Source organism: Peromyscus eremicus, chromosome 6 (assembly GCF_949786415.1).
Source record: "Peromyscus eremicus chromosome 6, PerEre_H2_v1, whole genome shotgun sequence".
Classification (NCBI taxonomy): domain Eukaryota; kingdom Metazoa; phylum Chordata; class Mammalia; order Rodentia; family Cricetidae; genus Peromyscus; species Peromyscus eremicus.
In genome coordinates, this window is record NC_081421.1 from 94,192,665 (window position 1) to 94,209,692 (window position 17,028).

Below are 17,028 nucleotides of genomic sequence, written 5' to 3' on the forward strand. Positions count from 1 at the left end.
GTCTGATGTCAAAATTCTCTTCAGATCTCCAGCTCCTTTCAGCTTTGTTGACTGCAACACACTTCTTTCTCTTGGGCTGTTTCCACTCCCTGTTAGCAGCTTTTCTCAACAGGTATCCCACAACTCTGACATCTCTAACAGCTTGGGTTCTCCAAGGCAATTCAGGCTTCAACTTCACAGCTTCACACAGTCTCTAGTCTTCCATTCAGCGACACCCCTGACACATGCCTGGCCTCAGCTGTTTTTCTTAGGCACAGAGATAAATTCCGTAGACCCTTTCTTCTATCCTTAGATCCAGAACCAGGTGCCCAAAGCTGCCAATTTCTGCTGCTTGCTGGGACTGGAATATGGTCCCCTCATTTAATTACATCTTCATCAGCATTCTGTTTTTGTTACCTTCACCGCCTAAGCTTGGCTGTTCTTGAATTTGCTTTTTAAACCAGGCTGGCCTCAAACTCAGAGATCCACCAGCCTCTGCCTTCCAAGTGTTGGGATTAAAGGTGTGTACCACCGCTCTTTCTCTTCAACGAGGCGGTGGAGCAGACGCCAACATGCAGATCTTTGTGAAGACCCTAACGGGCAGACCATCACTCTTGAGGTCGAGCCCAGCGACACCATCGAGAATGTCAAGGCCAAGATCCAAGATAAGGAAAGCATCCCACCAGACCAGCAGAGGCTGATATTTGCCGGCAAGCAGCTGGAGGATGGCCGCACCCTGTCGGACTACAACATCCAGAAAGAGTCCACCTTGCACCTGGTGCTGCGCCTGCGTGGTGGCATCATCGAGCCGTGTCCCTTAGTCAGCTCTCCCAGAAGTACAACTCTGACAAGATGATCTGCCGCAAGTGCTATGCACGCCTGCACCCCGGTGCGGTCAACTGCCGCAAAAAGCAGTGAGGCCATACCAACAACCTGCGCCCCAAGAAGAAGGTCAAATAAAGCTGGGCCATACCTGGCCCGTGACCCCAGGACCAAATAAAATCCCCTTCCATCGACTGGAGCAGTGAAAAAAAAAAAAAAAAAAAAGGTGTGCACCACCACACTGGGCTCTAAGATTTTCTTTAGTTTCTTTTCACAAGTTGAAAACTTAGCTGGGTGGGATCTTGCCTTGAGGTCACCACTCCCTTTATTCTATTTCTTTCTTTCTGTCTTTCTTTCTTTCTTTCTTTTTTTAGTTTTTTAAAAAATATTTTTATTTTATAATTAACTTAATTTCACATATCAGCCGTGCATTCCCCATCCTCCCTCCTCCCACGCCCCCTCTCTTTTTAATCAGCTAGGATGTTTACTGCAAATGATTTTTTTCTGTGGCCCACATCTGTCCTATCTCTTCTGATATTCTGTGCCAGAATTTTAACTTTAGCCGAAACTGAAATAATCTCCAAGCATTCTTGGTTCTCCAGCATTTGTTCTAAATTTCTTCTTTGCTTTTGCTCATAAACAATTACCGTATCTCCTAAAGTTATTCTAGTCATGAAGAATTCAGTGAGCTTCCCACTCTCAGTGTGTGCCTTCTTCTTCTCATATGGCTACTCTCAGGTAAGAAGGACTGACTGGGCAGCACTCGATTCCTCTTTTGATCTGCCTGAGTTCTTTCGGGATTTCTCTACAAAGGATAACACACTGTTGTATATATGTTCTTTGTTTTTTCTTGAGAACGATCTTTTTTCAAAAAGATTTGTTTTATTTACTTATCTTTGTGTGTACATAAGTATATGACTATGTGTGCACATGTGTGTCCCTGTGCATGCATAGAGGCTGGAAGAGAGTTCTAGATTCCTTGGAGGTGAAGTTACTTAGGATCTGAACTCTGTTCTTCTTGATTGCAAGACACTCTCAACTACTGAGTTCTCTCTCTAGCCCCTGAGTCCATGTATTTACCTATATAATAGAAATCCTTATACACACAAACCATTAAATCTCCATTTATATTATATTTAAAAATTTTTTAACACAAAACCCTATCATTAAATCTACTGAGAAATAGATTACGGTTCTATGAGATTTTCTTAGCCTCAATCAAAACCCTCCTCTGCATCCTGAAACTGTTTTATGCATATTGTAGGGCAGACGATACTTAGTCTTTATCCTTCAGTGTGAAACCCTTGTGTTCCTAGGTTGATTTCATTACATTTCTGTGATGGTTTGAGGAGAAATGGCCCCCATAGACACATGGATTTAAATACTTGGTCCGTAGGGAGTGGAACGATTAGAATGTGTGGCCTTGTTGGAGCAGGTGTGGCTTTGTTGGAGGAAGTATGTCACTAGGGGTGTGGGCTTTGAAGTCTCAGAAGCTCTCAAGCTAGGTCTAGTGGTATTCTCTTCCTGCTGCCTGTGGATCCAGATGTTTTGCAGAACTCTCAGCTACCTCTCCAACATTGTGTCTGCCTGCATGCTACCATGCTTCCCACCATGACAATAATGGACTAAAAATCAACTATAAGCCAGCCCTAATTAAATGTTTTCCTTTGTAAGAGTTGCCATGGTCATGGTGTCAAGATGAAAAAAGATAGAAAAACAATCCAAAGAAGACAAGTTATATGTGAGTTGGTGTGCATAATCAATAAACATTGATTTGATAATATACATTGGTCTCTTTAATAACAACTTTCTTTTTAATATATATTTTATTAATTCTTTGAGAATGTCATACATTTGTACTTTGATCATAGTCACTCCCTTCTCCCAGCTCCTCAAGGCCTGCCTCTGTCTTAGTTATGATTTCTATGTTGTGATAAAACACTATGACAAAGAACAACTTGGTGGGAAAGGGTTTATTTCAGTTTACACTGCTAGGTAACAGTCCATCATGGAGGGAAGTTAGGTCAGGAACTCAGACAGGGCAGGAACCTGGAGGCAGGAACTAAATCAGAAGCCGTGGAGGAGTGCTGCTTACTGGCTTGCTTGTCATGGCTTTCTCAGTCTGCTTCCTTAGAGAGCCCAGGCTCAGGGATGGCACTGTCCATGAACAGTGAGCTAGGCCCTCCCATATAAAATATTAATCAATTAAATAAATAAGCTGGGCTGTGGTGGCGCATGCCTTTAATCCCAGCACTCGGGAGGCAGAGGCAGGCGGATCTCTGTGAGTTCGAGGCCAGCCTGGTCTACAGAGTGAGTTCCAGGAAAGGCGCAAAGCTACACAGAGAAACCCTGTCTCGAAAAACCAAAAACAAACAAACAAACAAACAAACAAAAAACAAAATAAATAAATAAATAAATAAATAAATAAATAAATAAATAAATAAATAAAAATAGCCACAGGTTCTCCCACAGGCCAACCTGGTATAGATACTTTCTCATTTGAGTTTCCCTCTTCCCAAATGACTCTAACCAGTACTCCCCTCTATCTACACACACCCAACTTTGTGTCTTCATTACAAAATAAACAAACAAACAAAACCCTCACTGCATACAATTTATGATACCCATATGCTCTTGAGTATATGGCCATGCACTGGAGTGTGTTTCACCTACCAGAGGACACAGTCTTAAAGAAAACCAACTCTCCCTTTCCCAGGAGTTATCAATTACCCATAATTCCTCATCCATGAGTGAGACTTTGTGACTACCTTCCCTCTCTAAGCTAGGATTTGATTTACGCTTGTAGAGGTCTTATGCACACTGTCACAACTGCTGTGAGTACATACGTGAAACTACTCTGTACTATCCACAAAACACTGTTTCCTTATAGTTATCTAGTGTCTCTGGTTGTCTTAGGGTTTCTATTGCTGTGAAGAGACACCATGACCATGGCAACTCTCATTAAGGAAAATATTTAATTGTGGTGGCTTGCTTACAGTTCAGAGGTTCAGTTCTTTATCATCATAGTGGGACATGGTGCTGGAGAGGTAGCTGAGAGTTCCACATCTTGCAGGCAACAGGAAGCGGTCTGAGACACTGGGTGGTATCTTGAGCATATATGAGACATCAAAGCCTGCCTCCATAGTGACACACTTCCTCCAACAAGGCCACCCCTACTCAAGCAAAGCCACACCTCCTAATAGTGCCACTTCCTTTGGGGCTATTTTCTTTCAAACCACCACACTGGTTCTTACGCTCTTTTTGCCCTTTCTTCAACAATGGTCCCTGGGCCTAGGAGGAGGAGGTGTATTATAGATGTTCCATTTAGGGCTGAACACTCAGCAGTCTTTCATTCTCTGTACATTGACCATCTGTGGGTTTCTAAGTTAATCAACATCTTCTATAAAGCATCTCTAATGAGGTTTGAGAGATGTATTAATATACAGGTATAACAAGAAGTCATTAAGAGTCTGTTTAAAGCCAAATCCCTTTAACAGAGTGATAGTGTAAACTTCCCCATGACCAGTCTAGCCACATGTCCTTAGCACCAAGAACAATGCTAAATATGGCTTTCATTTTGTGGAGTGGGCCTCAAATCTCATCAGAACATGGTAGGTTACTCCCAAGACATTCCTGCCACCAGTACACAAGTGAATATATCTTGCCAGGCCAGGTATTGTAGTTCGTGGGGTTCAAAGCTTGGTGAGACTGATGATTAGTTTTCTCCTCCAGTATCACTCATGGCATCTTTTAACACTATGAAAGCTAGTCAGTAGGGATGAAGCTTCCAGGTCAAACCAGCTGAATTTGTTCACATTCTACGACTCAAGTATGTGATGTGTTCAACAACATGGTCTTACCATCAAATTATGCAGGGCAACTGAGAACAATGACAAAAGCCTGTAATATTATGAGATGTCACTGGCCAACAACTCCAAAATAGGTAACCCATTCCTGGCACTGGGTTTTTATTTTTTGGCCTATGATGTCTAGTAGGGGTACTGCTGCCCCATTGTAAGGTAACTTCAGCTAAATGTCTTAATATATGTACATGTTTGTGTTTAGGAACTTCTGCAGCAGTAGTTTTTCATATGATAATCAGAATGTCCTTAGTGATAGGTATCCCTCCCTGTATTTCCTACTATACTCTGTTCTCCTGTTACATACCCTGTTTAGCCTTCTTTTTCCGTTATTCCCCTCCTCTTTACATTACCATGTTCTTTCTTACCTCCCTTGAAAGATGACCTCATTGTCCCTTATTAATTTCCTGACCTCTGTGGGTATTCCAAATGAAATACACATATGTAAAGATCCAAAGCTAACATCCATTATATTGTGAAAGCTTTCCACTGATATCAAAGCCTTAAAGAGACAACAAAAATAAAAAATGAAAAGCACTATAAACTGACACCCCTGATGAGCATAGGTACAAAAAAGACTTAGGAAACTCCTCCAAACCAAAGTTAAGAACACATTTAGAAGATCATATACCATGAAAAAGTCAATTTTATTACAGGGATGCAAGGATTATTCAACGTACACAAATCTACACATGTGATGCACAACATGGACTTAAGGACAGAAATATTGTGATCATATCAATGGGTGAGAAAAAGTCATTGACAAAAGTTCACTATCCCTTCATGGCCAAAGTCCTGAAGAAATTAGGAGTAGAAGAAACATAACTTCAACGTAATAAAATCTATATATGGCAGACCTAAGGCCAACATTACACTAGGTAGTGTAAAACTGAAAATATTTCAGTGGAAGGCTAGAAAGTCAGTTACTTAGAGTGTTCAAGCAATGACAGATGGAATAATAGGAAAGTACAGAATTTATGAGATCTATAGGATATCATTAAAAAATAAAATATATTAGTCCTTCAATGACAGAATAATAGGAAAGTACAGAATTTATGAGATCTATAGGATACCATTAAAAGACGAAATCTATTAGTCCTTGGGTATAACAAACAGAGAATTTCAAGATAAAGACATAGACAATATATTCAATAAAGTCATAGTGGAAAATGTCCAGAATCTAATGAAAGAAGTGGCTTTCTAGCTATGGGAAGCATTTAGAACAGCAAACAGACATGAACAGGAAATAACCTTCTCATGTGAGAACATAGGCAAACACCTTAAAATATAAACATGGGTAAGGAATTTCTGCTTGGGAAATGAGACCAAGAATTAACAAGTGGGATTTCATAAACTTAAAAATCTTCTATATGGCAAATGAAACAGTTTTGCTGTTAAGGGATAATCTACAGAATGGGAAAAATATTTATTGGCTGTTTATCACACATAAGATTAATACTAGAATATACAAAGAGATCAAAAGCATAAATACAAAGAAATCAAACTATACAATCAAATAAATCAGGTACTGAGATGAACAGAAAGTTCTCAAAGGTCGATGAACAAATTGTCAACCAGCATGGAAAGGTTTTTTTTTTTCAGCATCTTTAACCACACATATGAAAACTACTCTGTGATTCTGATATCTCACCTCAGTCAGAATAGCTATCCTAAAACAGCAACAGCAAAGCAAATATCAACAATTCTGGCAAGGATGGAAGGAAGCAGGAATCCTTGCACGCCTACTAGGAATGTGAACTAGGGAAGCTCCTATGGAAATCAGTAGGACAACTGCTCAAAAAACTAAAATTAGAACTCTCATGTGACCAAATACACTGCTTGCAGGCATGAATCTAAGGAACACTAACTGAACATACCCCAGAACTGTTGTAGTAGTTAGAATAAGAAATACCCCCCCACCCCCCATAGCCTCATGTATTTGAACCCTTGGTCCCTAGTTGCTGGCACTGTTTATTTTATAAGCTGCTTCTGATCATGGCAGTTTTTCACAACAACAGAAAATAATTAACACGGACACCAAGCATGTGGTGTTTCTGTGATGAATTTGTTTGTGCTATCTTTTAGGATGATGTGAAGACTTTGTAATTTTGGACTAGAAAGGAAATTGAATGCTATAAGCTGAGATTAACAGGCCATTTTAGTAGGATCCTGGTAGACAGTTGTGTTAAGAGTAATGTACAAAGGCAGCAAGATGTGTTAGGTTGCTGTCTGTTGCTGTGATAGAACACTGTAACAAAACCAGCTTGGGGAGGAGAGGGTTGATTTGGCTTACACTTTCACATCACAGCCCACAATTAAGGGAAATTAGGGAAGGAACTCATGCCAGAACCCTGAGGCAGGCACTGAATCAGAAACCACTGAAGAGTGCTTCTTACTGGCTTACTTCCCATAGTTTGCTCAATTTGCATTATGCATTCCAGGACCACCTGCAGGGATGGCATTTCACACAGTGGGGTAGGCCTTCCCATATCAACCATCAGTGAAGAAAATATCCCACTGACTTGGTCATAAACCAGTCTGATAGAGGCAATTTCTCAACTGGGCTACCTCTCTTCAGATGACTGAGGCTTATGTCAAGCTAACAAACAAGCAAACAAAAACAACCAGCATAACTGATCATTTGACAACTTGACACATAATATATCACTATAAAAACCATAATATTTCTTTCTTGGTAATTCCCAAGGTCTCATGTCAATGTCTCAATATAAAACAGTGTAACTTTAAAAGTCTTCAAGTCTTTAAAAAAAAATTAAAACACTTCGAACATTTACTTTTAAATATGCAATGTCTCTTTGCAAATTCAAAGTCTCTCAACTGTGAGCTTCTGTAAAACAAAGCATGAATTAAACAATTTCTTCAAAAGGGAAGAACTAGGGAATAGTTGCAATCAGATCAAAGCAAAAACAAAGTTTAACACTGCAAATAGCTCTGTGCACAACATCTGGAACTCACAAAGGCTCCTCTGGGATCCAAAGGGCTTAGGTAGCCCCCCTTTCTGGCTCTGCCATTCATAGCACATGCAACTAGGCTCAGGCTGGTTCCACTCTACACCCGCCACTGTCCTTGGTAGTTACCACATGGTCCCAGCATTGCCAGTATGCTGGCGTCTCCACTATAACTTATTTTATGTCACCGTAATATCCCACTTATGATACCAATCTCTGTCTTAGTTTATTTTCTATTTCTGTTTTAGAGCACACTGACCAAAACCAACTTAAGTAGGAAAGGGTATATTTGGCTTACACTCTAATATCACAGTCCGTCATTGACAGCTCTTATTCAGGTCTGCAACTAAAAAGAGCATGTGGAGCAGAAAGAAATACAAAATGTACAGTTTACAGAGAAAATGAGCACTAGGAAGCCTAAGGCTATAGCCAAGGGATATGCTGAAAGAAAGGCTGTTAAAGAGATTAGTGTCATTATAAAGAGATTAGTGCCATTAAGGAGAAACCTTCTGCTTTGTACTAGAACAATGGGAAATGTACCCTCAGGGCAAGACCCTACCCAGATAAGTTTCCAATAGTGAAAGGAGAAAGCGTAAATTGCTTCAACATACAAAAGCTGTAGATAATCTGGTCAATGAGGGAAAGGGTCTATCCCTAGCAGGAAGCCAACGATGACAGTGCCATCCATGTGGTACTGGCTTGGGAACCATGATTGTTCCTCTGTGGTTTCAGAGACCTATTTAGTTTTCTTAAAACAAACAAACAAACAAACAAACAAACACAAATGAACAAAAACAGAAAAACAGTGAGCTATATTTTAAATTAATTTTTATTTTTTCTATATTTTTCTCAGTGTCTTTTTAAAAATAATTTCAATTCCATTCTTTCATAACACTGTGACTTAAAAAATATGTTAGCCTTTAATCTAACCTAATAAGATGAAATGGGTGCAAGATACTTTGATGTTAGTACATGAAAAAACTATGTCAAATCATCGCTAATGAACCTTAGAATTAGATATATTAAACATGCTTTAATCTAACGGTCTCATTTTTATATCTGGTACCACCAATTATTATTAAAGCATGTAGCAAAAGGCAAAGGCTAGGAGGTGATTAGTAATAAAGAACTGTTATCAATTGGAAGATATGTACTTTTAGTTTATGATTTTAGGAAATAGCTGGCATCCACAAGTGCCTTTACAAGTTCTACATGACAATTAATAATTCATAGTCAGCTGATATTGAGAAAACTTAATAAGCAACTGCCTGTTAGGTGTGATTGATTCCCAGCTTCATCTCCTCTGTGGATGAAAGTTCTTGGGAAGCAGTTGCATCTTCCCCTGAAGCTCTGAAAGGTTGGTTAATGCCTTAGAACTTCAATGAACGAGGAGGGGTAAAAGTCCAGAACCCAGCTGCCTAGGATCATCTTTAGCCCTCTTAAGAGTCCTTTATTTCCTTCTGCTGCATATGAGCTAACATCTTTGTGACCATCAAGGTAGATCTCTCGGAATGCAAACACTCAGTCCCCACCAATCAACAGGCTAAGAGTGTCATCCCACAGTGTCCAGGGTCTACAGCAGAGATTTATCTGCTTTGCTTTAACCTGTCTCCCTCGTGTTTCCATCAATACATTTGAAAAATGTCTTGATTTATGATTTTCTTTGTTCTGTTACTGTAAAAGCTTCATGAAGCTTCTTCCACCTTGGAACATGAGTCTGGGCAAAAAACGAAACCTGTGTTCTTGGGCCATGCTCACTCCTATTTGACTATAGAATAAATGACTTCTTATCCCCTGTGTGGTAAGAATTGTGTCTTTTGTGTCAATAGTCATGAGACCATGTGCAGCCCCGAGAATGATCCACTTTTCACCAGAGTAAAACCCGGATAGAAGCCAGAAGCCAGCATGAGACCCTCCCACCCCAAGTCTAAGCCACCTGGTGTTATCTCCTCAGGAGGATTTTGGTGAGCTAAAGATCCACTTGTTTATTCTGAGCTGATTGTTTAAAGACTTTATTTGGTAGATGCTTTTGTTTGCTTGTTTCTTTTGGCTTAGTGTTTGTGTTTAGATAATACATGGAGGAATGCCCTCGGGAGTAGGGAGGGGATTAATTTAAGTTATAAGAGCTGGTTAGAAACAAACCTAAGCTAAGGCCAAGCTTTTATAATTGATAATAAGTCTCTGTGTTGTTATTTGGAGGCTGGCACCTGACAAAAAAAGGTTACTACAGTCATAAGGGCAAATATTTAGAATGCAGTTAGGAATTATGCTGGATTAGTAAAGTGGTGGTGGTGCTGTGGGATGTCTTTCTGTATGCTGTGAATATGTGTTGCTCTGATTGGTTAATAAATAAAGCTGTATTGGCCTATGGCAAGGCATCTTAGAGGCAGGCAGGAAATATAAGCAGATAGACAGGAAGAGGAAAGGTAGAGGTAGAGGAGATGCCATCCTGCCATCCAGAGAACATGTAATGGCACATAGGTAAAGTCATGGAACACGTGGCAACACACAGATTAATAGAAATGGCTTAAGTTATAAGAGTTAGGTAACAAGAAGCTTGAGTCATTAGACCATACAGTTTATAAGTATTATAAGCCTCTGTGTGTTTAATTGGGTCCGAGCAGCTGCAGGACCCACTGGGACACAGGCAAACTTCTGACTACATGGTAGTTCTTCTCTAAGACTCAAGAACTCACTAGCCCTGGGTAGCTTGCTACGTTTCTCTTCTGTTCAGTGGGTCCTACATCCAATTAGATAGCTGTTGGTTACCACTGAGCTATGAGTGCCACTACTACACCTTTAGGGATATTGCGCCATTCTGGTCACTGTTGCAGTTCATAGGTGTCAAAACTGGTTAGGATTATTGCTTGCTTCCATCCCTGAGTTTCTATGAGCAAATGAAATAATAATTATTATTCAAAAGATAGCATGCAGATTGGAGAAAATATTTCCTAGCTCTGTGTCAGACAGAAGATTAATGTCTACTACACAAAGAACCTACAAAACTAAATACCAGGAAGCCTGGCAATGGAATCAATAAATGGGCTAATGAAATGAACAGACATTTCTCAGGATGTGAAATAACAATAGCCAATAAACATATGAAAAACATTAACATCCTTAGCCGTCGGGAAATACAAACTAAGCCTGCATTCAGAATAAAACTCATCCCAGTCAGAATGACCATTATAACAAAACAAGTAACAAATTCTGGCAAGTACATGGGGAAAATAGAATGTGAGTACACTCATGGTGCATCTGTAAATTTGTCTAGTCACTATGTAAATCATTCAGGAGGTTTCTCCAAAAACTAAAATTAGAAGTACAGTGTGATACAGCTGGATATATATATTCCAAGAGTTCTAAGACAACATATTCATGCTTATTGAAGTGCTACTCATAATAGTCAAATTTATGAAAAAAACTAGATGTCTACCAAAATATGAATGAAGAAAATGTAACATAGATATACAATGGAGCTTTGTTCAGTCATAAAGAAGAATCAAATTATATCATTTGCTGGAAAATGGATACGATTTGAGATCATCACATTAAGTGAAATAAGCCAGACTTTAAAAGATAGATATTGTATGTTTTTCTTCATTTGTGACCCTGGATTGTTGTATAGCTACATCAGCCATATACATGCATGCATGCAAATGTGTGTGTGTGTGTGTGTGTGTGTGTGTGTGTGTGTGTGTGTGTGTGTGAGAGAGAGAGAGAGAGAGAGAGAGAGAGAGAAAGAGAGAGAGAGAGGGAGGGAGAGAGAGAGAGTCTCTGTGTGTGTGTGAGTCTGTGTGTGCATGTTATTTTAATTCAGTTCCTTAACAGCATCAAGGAGGACTGGCATTCTACTTTTCCATAACACATTCTTCAGGGTGTAGGTTTGTCCTCAGGAAAACTGTCCTATATCATAATTGAAATAATATACAGTATAATGTTGTCTCTTTTTCTGTGTCTCTAATTATGAAGAATTTTCCCTCCAGTGTCCCAGTAGATTCCCCTCCATGTCTCCTTCATCAGAAATACATTACACATACTGCTGGCAGGAAGAATGTGATTACCATGATTTTATTAGGAAAACACATGGCCCTCTGAAAGAGGTTAAATCATCCAAACAAAAACGAATGTTCTGTTAGAAGGTTAGAAGAAGGGAGATAGGGCAGTTTTTACCCAGCAGGACTGCAAACTCGGTACTACCACAGAGATTAATGTTTAGTAAGTGACCGCTGCTAAAAGGTACTCCATCATTTCCTAGGGGTAAAGTGTAAAATAATTATGAAAGTAGATTCCATCAGGAGATTTTGTGATAAGAAAGTCTGAATATTTGCAGCCTGTGGATATGAAACCGCAGGAATATGATCATAGAGGTTGAGGCACAGGTCACAATGGGAGACGAGCTTGAAGAAGCTGGGAACTTTAGACCCTCTACTTGTTAGGAGAGCAGTAGTCATCTTGTGACTCCAGCTGATGGAATTTGAAGCTTTCACCCAGAATGCAGCCACCTCACTCATGAAACGATTAGTTCCAAGTAATAGAATTGCCAGGCAAATAGAACCTGCATTCCTGTTTTGTTCTTTTGTGAGCTTAGTCTAAATATACACCTTAAAAATATTCCATTGGCTTCAAATTCCTCTCATATGTTTGCTACCTTGTTGACTTTCTTGGTTCACAGGTCTGTAATCTTTGTAATTTTCACTTTTACTTTTGTCACTGCTAACTAATATGTGTTGTTGCGGTTGGAGGAATTAAGGAATGGAAGACACTGTAGGAAAATGGACAGTGTATGTTCTACCACCAGGACTGGTTGATTCTCCTTGAAACTGGTTAATGGTTGTGCCATCATAGGCTGAGTGATATTTTCCAATTTCTCAAGAGGAATCTGGAGACTTAGATGTTCACAACAGTGCACAAAACTACTGGGAATCAATTTGACAAGTGTGTGCACTTTATGAAAACTCTGAGACATACACTTTAATTTGTGCACTATAAAAGTTGACACAGTTTACTTTAAGGAGAAAAAAACTAAAATAGAGCAAGTTCAAATTTTTGAAGGACTGAGATATGACGTAAGAGCAACACTTTGTAACTGTCATTGGTGCTGTGTCTCATAGCTTGGAATCAACTTGAAGACAGGGATGATTTGGGGATGGAGAAGTCACTGGGTTACCAAAGCAACATAAAAAGTTTGTCTGTTTTGTCTTTTCCATGGTCTATAGTTCATCTTCAGTGTCTTCACACAGAAAGCTTAAAAAAAGAAAGCATAGTGTCCTTGGGACGTGGCTGAGGGCAGAAAAGTCAGAAAATTCCTATTTCCCTTTCTCAACTATTCCCTCAAGTAATAAAACAAAACTTACTCCAACTGTAAGTCTGGAAAACTAGTCTAAATTTTCTAAATGTAACAGGAAGCATCCCAGGCACATTTCCTTTGTGTGGTTTAAGTTCTAGGGTAGAAACTGATACTTGTTAGTACATATCAGGACGGATGTGCTCCAGAGACTGTTATTTATCATGCCTTTCTGTTAGCTTTTATTTCTTTTTGAGTGAGTAATTTAGGATGACATTGGCTCTTTGTGGGTCCACAACAAATAGCTAAAAGTATTTTGCTGCTAAAATTATAGTAGGGCTATTTTTTCTTATTCATGTTTTAAGGATAGGCTTAAACATCTTAACTATGAGAATCTGCTTACAGATGGCAGAATGCTTTAAAAAGTTGTTATTGGAACAGGAAAGAGCAAGGCACTTAAGTATGTCCAAATATATATTGTGTGAGAATCTGTGAAAAATCACAACCTGGATATGTTGCAGTTAAGCATAAATAAACAAGAACACAAAAAAGCTTAACTAATGTAAATGTATTACAATGGTAGTATGGATGTTTTTGGTTTCTAAATAGAAAGAAAAGAATTAGTAGTATTAAAGTTCATCAATACTTCAATCTAAAGGGAATTGTAACAAGATTTTTTTGGAAAGTTTTTTATTTTTTATTCTATTCTTTTAAATGCATACTTTAAATTATATATATATAGAGAGAGGATGAGGTGATGTTTGATACATGTACACTAATATTCAAGTCAATATTAACATTTTTATCTCCTTAGACACACAGTGTCATCAAAGTTTCTAGCATATAGCCCAGACTCCAGCGGCTCCAGCAAATTAGTCTTCTTGGCTTTCCATCCTGATATGTCAATTAAAGAGACAAACAGGGGGCCGGGCGGTGGTGGCGCACGCCTTTAATCCCAGCACTTGGGAGGCAGAGGCAGGCGGATCTTTGTGAGTTCGAGGCCAGCCTGGTCTACAAAGTGAGTTCCAGGAAAGGCGCAAAGCTACACAGAGAAACCCTGTCTCAAAAAAAAAAAAAAAAAAAAAAAAAGAGACAAACAGTGGTGAGAAGTAGAAAAAAAAAAAAAGAGATGCTTTCCAATGTGGCTACACTGGAAAGAAGAACAAATAAGGTGGTCCAGTGGTCCCTAATCTACCTTCAGGGTACTGACATGAGGTTTATATTTAGAGAGAGGGCATGTGACATGCATAGTTTAGCAGTCATGGTCAAAGCCTGGTCCCACCCAACACTGAACCATCATTGTCTCTACCTCCGTCTTTCAAAGTGATCATTAAAGGTGACCTATTAAGTTGTCAATCTGTTCTCCATTGTCATCATCCAGGAGACCAGTCCTCTCTATAGATGACTACTTCTATTCTAAGGTCACCCTTGTCCTTATGAAAAGTTGTCTTCATCTGGGAGGAGATCTATTCCTGAGAGATGTTGCTTTTCTTGTAACTCAAAGGGTCTCAGGGGGAAAGGCTGATGATAATGTTCCGCTGTGATCCCAGCCAAACTACAGACACAAAATGAAGGCTGAGATGCCAGGGTTTCATCCTAAGTCACCTTCGGTGCAAATGAACAGTCAATACTTTTAGCAAATGCAGTTTATAAATGCCTCTTTCAATAGTGTGTTATTACTATATCCTTACTGTGCATATTAATGTCTTACTCCTGTATACCTATAACTTATTACTCAGTGATCATCCTTCCCTGTCTGCCTCCCCCCCGCAACACCCTTCTGAATACTCTCCACAGACCTAATTACTATTCTGCTCTCAACTTCATTCTGTAAGACCCACATTTTTTGATTCCATATAGGAACCAAGTCTTGTAATCCTTGTCTTTCTGTGACTGGCTTATTCACTTAATGTGATATCATCTAGATTCCTACATCTTGTCACAAGTGATAGGATTTCATCATTTTTATGACAATATTCTATTTTGTCTATATACATATGTGTGTGTGTACACTATTTTCTTTACTCTTTAAAGAAAAGATTATTATTAGTTGATTGCCTCTTAGGTTGTTTTTACTTTTCCTGACTCTTTTTTGAATAGTGCTGTAATGAACAGGGAGTTCTTTTGCAATAGTCTTCCTGGGGAGACATAACAAATATCTGTTCATGCTATATAGGGCACTAAGAACAGACAAAGAAACAGCTGTACTCAAGTCAACCTTAGTAAACTAATGTGAAGTATAATGAATAATTGTTTTCCTTTAGCTTAGAGTGGACAACTTGGGGGTAGAGGAGAAACTCAGAGTACAAAATATCTCCAGAAAACACACAGTGCAGAGAGCAGGTAGCTCTTGCTCTTCCTATTTCAGCTCCCCTCCAATTGGGTCACCAAAACCCTGCAGCTGCTTACCAAGGACTGCCACTTCTTCTTGGCCTGTCCATTTCCCTATTAGATTTGCCTGATCCAAGCCCCCCACCCCAAAGACTTTCTAGTTAACATACATACCACATAGACCTAGGGACTCTCCAATCATCACAGGTGACTCAGCGACCCATAGCCCTGTCTGCCGCCTGAAAGGAATACTCCAGTTGCTCATATCCAGGCTTGAGACCTAGGACCAGTCAACACTACCAGGAACATTTGTTCAAATCTCTTTGACCAAATCACTGATGATACCAGACTGTAGCAGAGAGAAATGGTAGAACTGGGGTGGAAGATTGAGCCCCAAACCCCAGACAAACAGAGGAAATAAAAAGTTCAATCTTGCTATGAACTAGTTCCATTCCAAGTATCATAAATACCTCTGCTGAAAGGAAAACGTGACTTGAACAACAAAGGGGGAAAAAAAAACCAAACAAACTCAGCCAACAAACCAACTTCAGGTGTACAAATCACAATGCAGAATGAAAACAACATGAAAAATCAAAACACCATGTCACCTCTGAAAACTGCAAATACTACAGTAATGACACCTAGTGAAAATTACCTGGAAGAACTCTCAGAGAAAGAATTCAAAAGAGTAATTGTAAGTGTGGTCAAACCACTCAAAGAAGAAAAAGATGAGTGAAAGAAGGAAGTCAATCCAAGACGAGAAGACGGAGTTTGAAGAGTTTAAGAAAACCCAAACTTAAATGATGCTAGAAATGAAAAAAACCTCAACAAGACAATTTAAAACCTCAGTGGAAAACCCACTAACAGAAGATGATGTCAACAATGGAGAGTCAGGAATGGGAGACAAAGTAGAGGAACCGGATCTTCAGTAAAGATCTGTGGGAAATTATATATATGAACAGAACATGGGAGAATTTTGGGATACCATGAAATGACCCAACCTTGGAATTATGGCTATAGAAGGAGAAGAAAATCATACTGAAGGTATGGAAAATAATCCTCAATAAAAACATTTCCCCAAGCCAGAGAAAGAGATGTCCATTTGGCTATGAGAGTCCATATATGGAAGAATGGAACCAGACACTACCTCTCACTCTGCACAAGAATCAAATCCAAATGGATTTCAGGTCTCATTCAAAACCTGAAATTCTGAAACTGCTACAAGAAAAAGCAGATAGCACACTGAAACATACAGGCACAGGTAAAAACTTTCTGACTAAGACTCCATTCATTCAGGAATTAAGCTCAATGGTTGGCAAATGGGAGCTCATAAAAGTTAAAAAAAGTCTCTATATAGAAAAATAAACAGTCAAAGGAATGGAGAGACAGACCACAGAATGAAAGAATATCTTTGTCAACTATACATCTGAGAGAGGATTAATATCTAGATCATACAAAGAATTGCAAACTTAAAGCATCAAGAGAAAAACAACCCCAACCCCCAAAGAGGCTGTAGATCTGAACAGAGTTCTCAAAACAAGAAGTTTTCAAATGTCTAACAAACACTTTTAAAAATGTTCAACATCATTAGCCACTGGGGAAATGCAAATTAAAAACACTTTGAAATCCTCTCTTACCCCAACAAGAATGGCTATCAAGAAGTCAAACAAAACAAAACAAAATCCTGGTAAGGATACGAGCAAAGGAGAACCCTTATTCCCACTGGTGGAAATGTAAACTGGTGCAGCTGTTATGGAAATCAAAACGTATGTTTTCCAAA

At 39.1% G+C, this 17,028-nt stretch overlaps 1 pseudogene; it reads left to right on the top strand.

Annotated features, from left to right (window-relative positions):
* The first annotated feature begins 527 nt into the window (after window positions 1-527).
* LOC131912684 (ubiquitin-ribosomal protein eL40 fusion protein-like) lies at window positions 528-939 on the top strand (annotated as a pseudogene).
* The last annotated feature ends 16,089 nt before the right edge of the window (window positions 940-17,028 follow it).